Source organism: Pygoscelis adeliae, unplaced genomic scaffold (assembly GCF_000699105.1).
Source record: "Pygoscelis adeliae isolate BGI_AS28 unplaced genomic scaffold, ASM69910v1 Scaffold94, whole genome shotgun sequence".
NCBI lineage: Eukaryota > Metazoa > Chordata > Aves > Sphenisciformes > Spheniscidae > Pygoscelis > Pygoscelis adeliae.
In genome coordinates, this window is record NW_008824547.1 from 801,715 (window position 1) to 811,899 (window position 10,185).

Sequence of the window (10,185 nt, forward strand, 5' to 3'; positions counted from 1 at the left end):
TAAAAAGGTCAGTGGGGCCTCCAGAGATTGCGTCTTGTTTCCATGTGGTCTTGGGAGGTCCTGTTTTCCCAGCCCGTAAAAGGAGGATGTTCTTACTGGATGGAGGTGGGAAGCACGTTGAGATGTGCAGCACGAGTTTGGCAGGTACCTAACTGCAGAGAGAAAGGGAAACGGGCCCAGTGCTCTGCAGTGAACCCAAACCACACATGGTAGAGACTGAGCAGAGCTGCTGCTCCTGGACAGAGCAGGACACAGTTGTGGTCCTCCTTGCTCCAAAACGAAGTCAAAGGGGAATGTGCCAAGCAGGCAGCCATCACTAGGGGACAACACGCTGCCTGCACGGAGGTCTGAGTGCTGCTCCCGTGTACAGAGCATCACTGATGCTTGGCACGTTTCAGTTTCTGAAGTAGGCATTGATAATTGTCTCCTCCTCTTGCTTCTGGTCTGGGAGCAGGACTCTCCCAGCCCTCATGCCAGGGGAAGGATGACAGTGGTTGCACATGGGCATGTGTCAGGTGGAAAAAATAAGTGACAAAGCCACCTTGCACAGAAATGTTATCCCTGGTGGTTGCGTTTGTGTGCATGTGTTTATTTTAATTAACCTTCAAACAACGTATTTGATTTTTTTTTCCATTTTAAATATTATTTGAGCTCAGCTTCAAAGTTACCTCCTGAGGTAGCAGTTCAGATAATTCTTAGCAAAGAACAACTTTTGAGTAAAAGCTAGAGCCTCATAATGAGGCCTCAAAACGTTAAAGCCATCACTGCATTTCCCCAGGTACCTGCGTGACTGGAATACATTCTCCTTATGCTCCTTTGTTTGAAAGGGGTGACAGAGTTATTAATTAAAACAGTGGCGTGCACAAGGTTTGGAAAGGGAACAAGAAACGTGAAAGGCCTGTGAGCGATTTCCTCCTCCTCTCCTTCCCCTGCAATTTATTCTATTCCTGGTTTTCCATGTGATATCTCTTCATTGCAAAAAAAAAAAGAAAGAAAAAAACCAACCCACGTCCCCCATCCAGACTTATTTTGGGGAGATGCTTGGGAACGCCTTTTGCTTTGAACTGAATCATTGCTTTATTTCGTAGGTACGGAGGCAGCAGCAGGGACCCCCACACATGCTCACTGGATCAGGTGTTGGTGCTATGCAAATATACCACAAAAAGATGTGTAGGTAGTAAATCCCTGCCCTTGTATGGGGATATGAGGGAGGTTCCCAGAAACACCTTTTTCTTTGCGTTCACAGCCCTGTTTGAGTCAATGACGGCCACTGATATTGCCTCCATCTAGGTCAGGCTCTTGATGTCAAAAGACGTAGAGCTAGTTACAGGTGAGGACTAAAGGTCAAATCCAGGAATCTGGTGCTGTCATCTCTTCCAGACAACAGTTCAGGGCCCATTATCCAGCCTGGTGTCCTCCAGAGCTCTGCGTTCCACAGAAAACCTCCTTTGTGTCATCTACTCCTCTGTAACCTTCTTGCCACCGTTGCTCATTGCTGAGGAAAACTGGTGTCCTTACTGGCCTGGATGCTGCAAGAATAAGTGCATTGTCTGTACTGATGTCATTTTAAAAAATTAATACATTAAAAATGTTTCCTTCCTCTACAATAATGATAATCTTAATTTTTGAGCTTCCTGCAGTGGAACATTTTCTTAATTGAATTCCTAATTCATTGAACATCTCTAATAAGCATGAATGGCAATTTCATCTTACTGGCTGCATTCTTCTAAGAGACGGTCTTTGGAGACTGGTTCATGAAACAATGAATTTTTTCCCCTTTCAGACCAAGGTTTTAACTCCAGCTTTTGCTCACCAGTCAGCCTCAACCAGGGAGCACTCTGCCTCTCCAGACCAGGAGTGCTCACCAGGGCATGCTCCACCATGCCCTCCATCCCAGAAGTGCGTCTGAAGACATCTCTAACTCCATGTAGGCGCTTAGGTTGCACAGAGCTTTGCAGGGCTGGTAAAAATGCTTTTGGTGATGTTACAGTTGCCTTGTCTCGTTGGAAAAAAAGAGGAACGGAAAGAGAAAGAGGGGAAAGCAAAGGGAAGAAGATAGGAATCCTGCTGTCACAGTTATCTAGCTTCAATATAACTGGTGGCACACAGACACAACTCCTCCTCAGGGTTTTTTGAGCAAAGAGCCTCTCCCAGCAGCCAGTCTGTCTCTGCTGTTACCCCAGTGCGTGTCGTTCGTTAGCTCTAGCCTTGAAGCAGTGGCATTATTGGTCCTTTGAGGACCAACTGAAATCCAGCAGCGCTCCTGAAATGAGCACATCCCCAGCTGCTGCCTAGATAAAGCATGGCAGCAAGCTGAGCGCATAAACCAGTGCCCTCGGATAGCTCATCTGTTAATGCAGCGCTGCATTCTTGGAGCTAAATGAATTCTCACAGTCAGAAGCTGGCATCAGTAGGATAAGGAGATGGGCTTCACGTTTGCTACATGGAAAAAGGCGCATCAGTTTTGGGAAACAGTCTTTTGCATCTTGTTTAGGTGTGACACACAAAATTCTCATCTCTAGGACCATTTATCCTCTATCTTTGGTATTTCTAGAGCCTAATTATTGTTATAGCTCAGTGCTTCCCAAGGTCTAAAGTATTTATTCAAGACCAACACAGGGTGAATGAGCTATAAAGTGATTTGGGTTCCTTTGGGAGGAAAATCCCAGTCCGGCATACGCTGAGCACCATCCCTTCCTTTTGCAGCCAGGGCTGACTGTTCGTGGTTTGCAATTCAAAGTGAAGAGACGGTCCAGAGGCTGCAGGACATCCAGGGAGTGATTTCCAGAGCAACCCCACATACTGCTGCTGGTTGTGCAGGAGCTAAGTTGTAGCTGCTAAATAGCTGCAGCTTTGCCAGTTTATTGCACCCAGGAAAGCCATGCTTACAATGTGCAGAACTCCCCAAGCGACCTTATGCCATGCTGGGTCATTTCCCGTGGCAGAGGCTTTTTGCATGATTACTTCATAATTGTGCTTTGTGCCCATCATTTTGTGACTTGCCAGGCAAGACGATGGATGAAACACGTTCGTTTGAAGCGTTGTTCTTTAGATCTGGCAGAAAGATGACAAGTTTGGGGGAAAAAAAAAAAGAGTAATGGGAAATAATCCCCTCTTCACAGGAGGTCTGAATTCTTTCCTCTTCTTCTCTGAAGGTCACTGTCGTTCATGAGCCCAGTTACAGCGCAGTGCCCGCAGAGCATCTCTCCCTTGCTATCCAGCTTCATTATGGTTCCTATTTTCTCTTGCCTCCCAGGGCAACATTATACTGCACTTTCATTGCCACTCATGAGGGAAGGGAGCCCTCGTAAGCAAACCTCTTGTGCGGGGAATAGTCCTGCTAAAAAGCTGTTTATGTGCAATGAGAAGATGCCTACCTCAAAATCACTCCGCAGTCTTCCTCTGCAGTCTATTATAAACGTGACAGCAGGCAGGTGAAGACTGCTGGCTAGCAGAGAACATTTTTCCCCCTAATAAATTATCAAGCCCAGCTGTTTAGAAGGAAAGCACCAATTATCTGCTATCTCAGGAAAACTAAGAACAAGCAAAAGTGCAAGGCTATTCATGCTAACTCTATGGGGCCAAAGCGTGTACAGTAACACCTTAAATTCCCAGGGCTCAACACATCTGCTAATAGAAGAAGTTGTACCAGGGACTGGCTGGACCATTTCACTGTTTAGTGGTAATTTTGCAGAAAATGCACTGTGCTGAAGGTGCTTTTCCATTTGGGTTAACATAGGAATGTTCTCCAAAAACACCAAACATGCGCAATATTTTTAACTTAAAATGGCTGCTTAAAATGCAAGGAAACGTGTGGCTAATTAAGCCTCTGATCATTTATAATTAGCGCACGTGGCTCAGAGAGTACAGCCCAATCCAATTAGATCAGAGTGCTTTGCTAAAGGCATGTATAAAAACAGGTGCTATGGAGGGGAAGAAAGGTCTAGAGGCATTTCAGCTCCCATCTACAGAATGAGACTGTGCCCTTTTGTGGTATTTTAATATTCCTCCTGTGACTTTGATTTGCAGTGAAGAAGAAACAGAGATAACAAACACCCATGGATCTTCTACAGCTTCAGTGTCTCATTTTCCAGCTCTCCCCTTTTCACTGGTCACCTATATGGAGTGCAAGACATACATTTTACTCAAGGCCAGAGCAGATCAAAAGCACTCAGTATGTTATACATATGTTCAGTTAGGAACTTAAATTAGGTTGTAGTTCAGTATTGTGGAGGGTGGCGGAGCAAGGTTGGTTCGCAGCACAGCCCAAGTGATGGAGCAATTGGTAAGGGCTCTGTATTGTCACCTCTTATCATCCTATACACTGGATCGATGGCTCAGTGACACTCAGCAGTGACATCCCACAGTCTGGGGGACTCATTTAACTCCATCCCCTACCAATCTGATGTCTTCTTTTCATTTTTATTCCTTTCATTTTTATTCATAACACGGATGTTTACTAAAGATAGAAGCTTGTACTGAGCATGCATCATTTAATTAAAGGGATGATGCAAACATCTGTCTGAAATTTCCTGTGGACATTGACTTCTGGGAGGTTGTCCATATTTTGTCTGAACTCTGGCAAATTGATATCTGTGTAGCGCTTCCTTGGAGGAAGTTGGTTTGCTTTGAAAGCAATAGCTCATTTAAGGCCACTTAGTACATGCTCTAAAGCCGAGCTGCATCAGGACTTGAACTGATTTCAGCTCTCATTAAGCAAATGGATACATCTCTGCCTCTTTACATCAGGGGCCTCTCAATATGCTGCCTTCATGGCTGTGGGCAGGGCAGTCTGTCCACCGAAAACCTGCCCAAAAAGGTGACCATTGCCCAGTGCCATGTTTGTTCAGATGGGTCTAGCTGTATTCTCAGACATGGCATGAGTCTCATCGTTCTCAGCAAATGAGCCTGCTATTAAAACCCCCAAAACTATAGGGTGGTATTTTTTATTTAGAGAAGCTGAACAGGTTCAGATGCGAGCACACTGATGTTGTTTCAAACCTGACGTTGTCCTCAACAAGGAGCCTCCATGGTGTAAGTTGTAGCGCTGCTGGAGGATGCGGCTTGAAAACAAACAAGGACATCTAAAGAGAATATATTGTCCTTTGGAAGTGGAATGAGTCCACTGGTTTTCTGGAGGCAAATTTATAGGGTTCACTTAGAGGCAAGCCCACATCATCAGTCCGTACAGCAGCCTTGAAGCCTTCAGAGCACTTGAAAATTGTTGCAGAATTTGCATCTCACGTGGAATCGGAGATCCAGATGTTAAACCAGAGCCCCAAAGTCTGTGCCATGCATGTTAGGGGACAGAGAAAACATCAGTAGCCAGACAGCACAGGCACACACAATTATGCTCATCAGTTATGATTCCCTGTGTAATTAAACCTTTGATTGGTGTTTCAGCGCATTCCTTGCTGCACCAAAGTCGCTACTTTTCCGTGACGTCTTCTCTCTGTGTTGTTCAGGTAGTTATGCTGCCTTAATCATAGCAATACTGGAGCTCTTCAAGACGTACATCATCAAAAGACTTGCATTTATCTTCTGTGGCTCTCGCTTATTCCTTGTCCCTGAGATGATAACGAGGTGAGTGGTTTATTTTAACATTTTCCTTTTTTTATCACGGCTGATAAACAGGCATCAGCAAAGGAGTAGCTTAGCACTTGAAATGTGATGCAGCTGTGAGATCTGTTGGGAAGTCATTTTAGGGTCAGTGCTTAGGAAAGGTCGGACTCCTCCAGAAGTGAGGGTTATTTCCATGTTTCCCAATCAACTGGCCTAATGGGTGTCTGGGAAATAGGCCATACCAAGCTTCACCATGGCCTCAGTGGACTGAGCGTATTTGAGAAAATCCCAAGACCTGAAAATTGGCCTTGAGTAGAGGAAAATGATGGGTAGGATGGCTGTCCATCAAATGATGTGCGACCTGGCTGCCAGCCAGGTTAGAGTGGCCCTGCAAAACACCCTGTAAGACTTGGATTTTCTGAAGAACATGGATAATCATCTTACTGAGATCACTTAGAAATTACAGTGGTGGGCTTCCTGGGTACTCATCTTGAGAGAGGAGTGTCAGAGAGTGATTCAACCCCACTGAATTAGCATGGGAAGCTGGAGGAGAGCACTCTCTGAGCCCAAGGGGACCCCCTGGTAATGCAAGTTGTATTACTCATTAAAAGAGATTTAAACTTGGAAAAGTTGCGAAGGGCTAAAAATGTGCAGCGAAATGGTTACTGCAGCTCAGCCATGTCCCTCTGATGCTGGTCCATAGGAGAGGCTAAGCAGCCTGCTGTGGTTTTCAGAGGAATAAGTCTCTTATCTGAAAGGGTTGATCCGTAAAGGGTTGATAGTCCAACCCCTGCTCTCAACCAGGTCATTTTCGCTACAAAATGTAAATGTATTATCAACATCAGGACATCCCATAGACTTACTGAATGTGTAATAAGTCTTAGGCTATCACCCCAAGCCTCTTGCATAAAAAAAAAACCAAACCCAAAAGAGTCTTCTTAGGCTGGGCTCCTGCCTTAAAAAAAAAAAAAAAGGAAAACATGCATTTAAAAAAATACGTGTACAACTGAGAGATTTAGGAGGGTGATCCAAGCCCCTGCAGTCAGAGAAAGAGACTGTCATGACTCTTAACTCTGGTATTCTGGCTCAGACCCTAAATAGTGGAGGCCAAATTATTAATAAAGAAGGTGAATGACAGATTCCAGATACTCAAGTCAGGCTTCCTCCTGACATTTTCTGTCGGTAAAAATAAGTAGCCTTTCTTTACATCTAACAAAATCTCTTCCCTGGCTCTCCTTGACGGTTCCCCCTCCTGTCTCCACCTCCAGAGATGTCTGAACAGTATAATTTCCTTTTATTTTTAGCCATCTTTCATAACTGAAAGTATCTCTGTGTCAAAGAAAAAACGTTCCCATGAATTCCTCAACAGGCACTTACTGAAAGCAATTGATGAAAATGAAATATTTAATGGGGTTTTATACCTGTGGACTTGGCGGCACTGGTGCATCTCAAAAGCAAAATTTTAATGACATCAGGTTTGATGGGCATGGGACCATCGTCTCCCCAGCTTTGCTAGTGCTTCTCTTTTGGGGTCAGTATTGGATCCGGCCTGAGGGGTGCATGGGTCACTGGCAGGTGAGCTTTGGGAAGCGGTGGCTGCTCCTGACCCCAGAGTTTCCTGCTTTTCCTACTGAAGACCCAATACTGCTGCCTGGGGCAAAGCTGATGTTTCTCACTTGTCATTAGTAATTAGGGTGGCTGCAGTGCTCTCCAGAGATCCAGCCACATCCACAGGCAGCTATTCGTCTCATCTAAGGTAAGAACCACTTGGAATCAGACCCAGGGTCCAGCTAGCCCCATTCCTTCTCTTTCAAAGTGCCCAGCGCAGATGCCTCTGGAAGAAGAAGACACAGGAGCTCCTTCAGGTGGTCTCCTGCGTATGTGCTGCCCACTTGCATGAGTTGGCACTCATGATTTTCCTGAGGCATCGCTTTTGTCTTTGCATTTAATAGTCTTTGAGGGGTTTTTCTTCCCTGGATTAGCTCACCTCTTCCCAGGCCAGTTCTGTGCTCCCGTTTCAATGTTCAGGGAGACAGATACTGCTCCTGCTCATCCTCAGCAGCTCAGCTGAATTTTGCCTTGGCCTGAAGAGCTGCAGCAAGAGCATTTCAAAGAAAGCAGAGGAGCAGAAACAGCCCCTCGACAGCACACATTGAGGCAGGAGTTGATTCAGCTTAACGCAGCTACTAAAACCAACCCTGAGGATCCAAGGTTGTAATTGCATCTGCTTCACAAATCAGGCTCTCTCTAATCAAGCTCTCTTTTTGTGACTCACCCCTAGCCCAGAGCCGACTGCTGTGGAGGTAGAGAGGATGGACCTCAGTTCTCCTCTGCCCTTTCTCCCTCCCTCACCAGCTAATGTCTCTTTCCTATGTGCCCCTTTCTAGGCTGCCTCCCCTCGCCCCCCAAGCGTCACTGCTCTGTTCCCAGCCAACTCCCAGCACAAGTGGTGGCTCATGCATCTCACAGAGTCTCGGTGGAGAAGGGTGCAGGGAACCCTGTTGTGTCCTCAAAATTAAGGAGGCAGGACCCCACCTTCTTGCTTCTGCTGCCTCCAGACGTGGGTATCAGCCTAAGGAGGGTCTCACTTGCTACCTGTGTCAGTCCCTCATGATTTTCTGTTGTGAAAGCCACGGAAGAGAGTTTTCAGCGTACTGCGTCCGTTTGGGAATCACAACACAGCTGGAATTTATGAATCATAACTAATCGTCTTGCCAAGTACAGGGAGGATTATATGATGTGTGATCTTAATAACTCCTGACCGTTTAATTACCTGTGGTAGGTTCTGAGCACGCTGCACAACAGGTAACATAACTGACCTTTTTAGGTGAAACCACAAAAGGTGTTTCTTTCATAGGTGTTTCCTTGCTTTGCTTGGCTAGAGCATCCTTGCTGGTAGCAGGACCTCCTGGCCTGGTGGAAACAGGCAGGACTTTGACCCACAAGTGTTGTCACATCCCAGAGGGTTTTCCACTGGGATTTCTGCAGTGATTTCAAAGCAAGGGAGGAAACTGAGTCTGAATGTTGGACAAGGCTGTTGTTGCACAGGTGTCCATAGACACTCAGAAGCCCATGTGGCCTCCAAAGGAGGCTGGAAAGGTTCTGCCATCCCAGAGAAGACATCACTGGGGTGGACCTATGACTGTAATCTAGCCCTACGGTGTACCCACATGTGAGTTGCGTAGGGTCAGAACTAGCAAACTCATGCCATTTGTCCATCATTTGTTCACTCCTGTCCACCAGCCCCAAAGAAATACTTTTCCCCTATGAAAAGCTTCCTCCATAATGAAGATATGAATAATGAGGGTAATGAAGAAGTCCCTTGCCTGGCAGTGACAGTCCCTTCATGCTGCCACCCTGGCACTGCGAGCAGCTGAAGCATGTGCCACCAGCACAACGTCCTCAACAACCTCTTGGGCTAAACTTAGCATAACCAATACAAATATATCTGCCGTGTGAACACAATTGCATTTAATTGCTGAGATAAATTTAAAAAACTTGCCCAGGTGACATTCCCCCTTCCAGGGGCGTTTGTGAATGAGCAGGGGTTTTCTGAGTAACCCCACGCTCTGCCCAGGCGCTGACGTCGATTTTCCCAGACAGCCAAAGCACAATTCTTGCTCTTGAACATCTTCCCTGCAGCCCTTGGAGTGGTTTCAAGTGAAAAATGAAGCAGTGACATTTTAACCATTGCCTCCCATGCAGTGTCTCTCTTCAGCCTCCGTTGCCGCTTGCTGTGGGTTCAGAAGTCTCTGGTGGATCTGTCTGCCCCCCAAAAAAACATGGGTTTGCCAAAATAGAAGTATTTTTGCAGAAGGCAATGATTTGGCTGAAGGTTTTGCCAGTGTGTGTCTCTGGGTTTTGCAATTTGTTTCAGCATTTTGTGGTTTTGTTTAGTTTTGGATTTCATTTTCTTGTATGAGATACTACCAAAACAAAATATTTTAATGTTTGCAAATAATTTTTGGGGGAGGGGTGGGAGAAGAACATTGATTTTCAAATGCATTTTTAAATGCCAGGATTCCCTACCGAGCAGAAGTCCCATTTTGCTGTCAGCTCACAGCATCAGCTCTGGTTACACAGAAGTTAATGCCACTGTGCAAGGACCTGAACATCTTTCCCACTAACATGCTTTACTTTCAGGATGGTGAATTATTCAAAATGCTTTCTATGGCTTTAGTCTGTCCAAAGTCACAGTCTCATATTTCATTAATGTCAGCCTCATAATCGATTATTTCTTTTCTGGTAGCAGCTGGGATCTCCTGCCAAGGACCAAGGTGCAGTTGGTACCTTCCTAGGTGGTGATGGAGAGCAGGGCAGATGGGGTCTGGTGTGATGCACTAATTCAGCCAAAGCTAGGGATGGCCATGAGTTGCGCAACCCGAGGCGGGCTGGAGGATAGCAAAACCAACAGCTGAGCAGAGAAATTACACAAGCAAGGGGAAGTAGATACTAGGCTTGGTGTACCTTAGAGAGAGAGCATGGGGCAAAACAAGAAAAGGTCTTTCAAGGCAATGGGAAGCATTTGTATTTGATATGCCTCTGGAAATGCTGTTTTCTGGCACCTGGGAAAACTGCTCATTAGTCATAGCAGGAAAAGAGAGTGAAGAATAATGTGTCCAG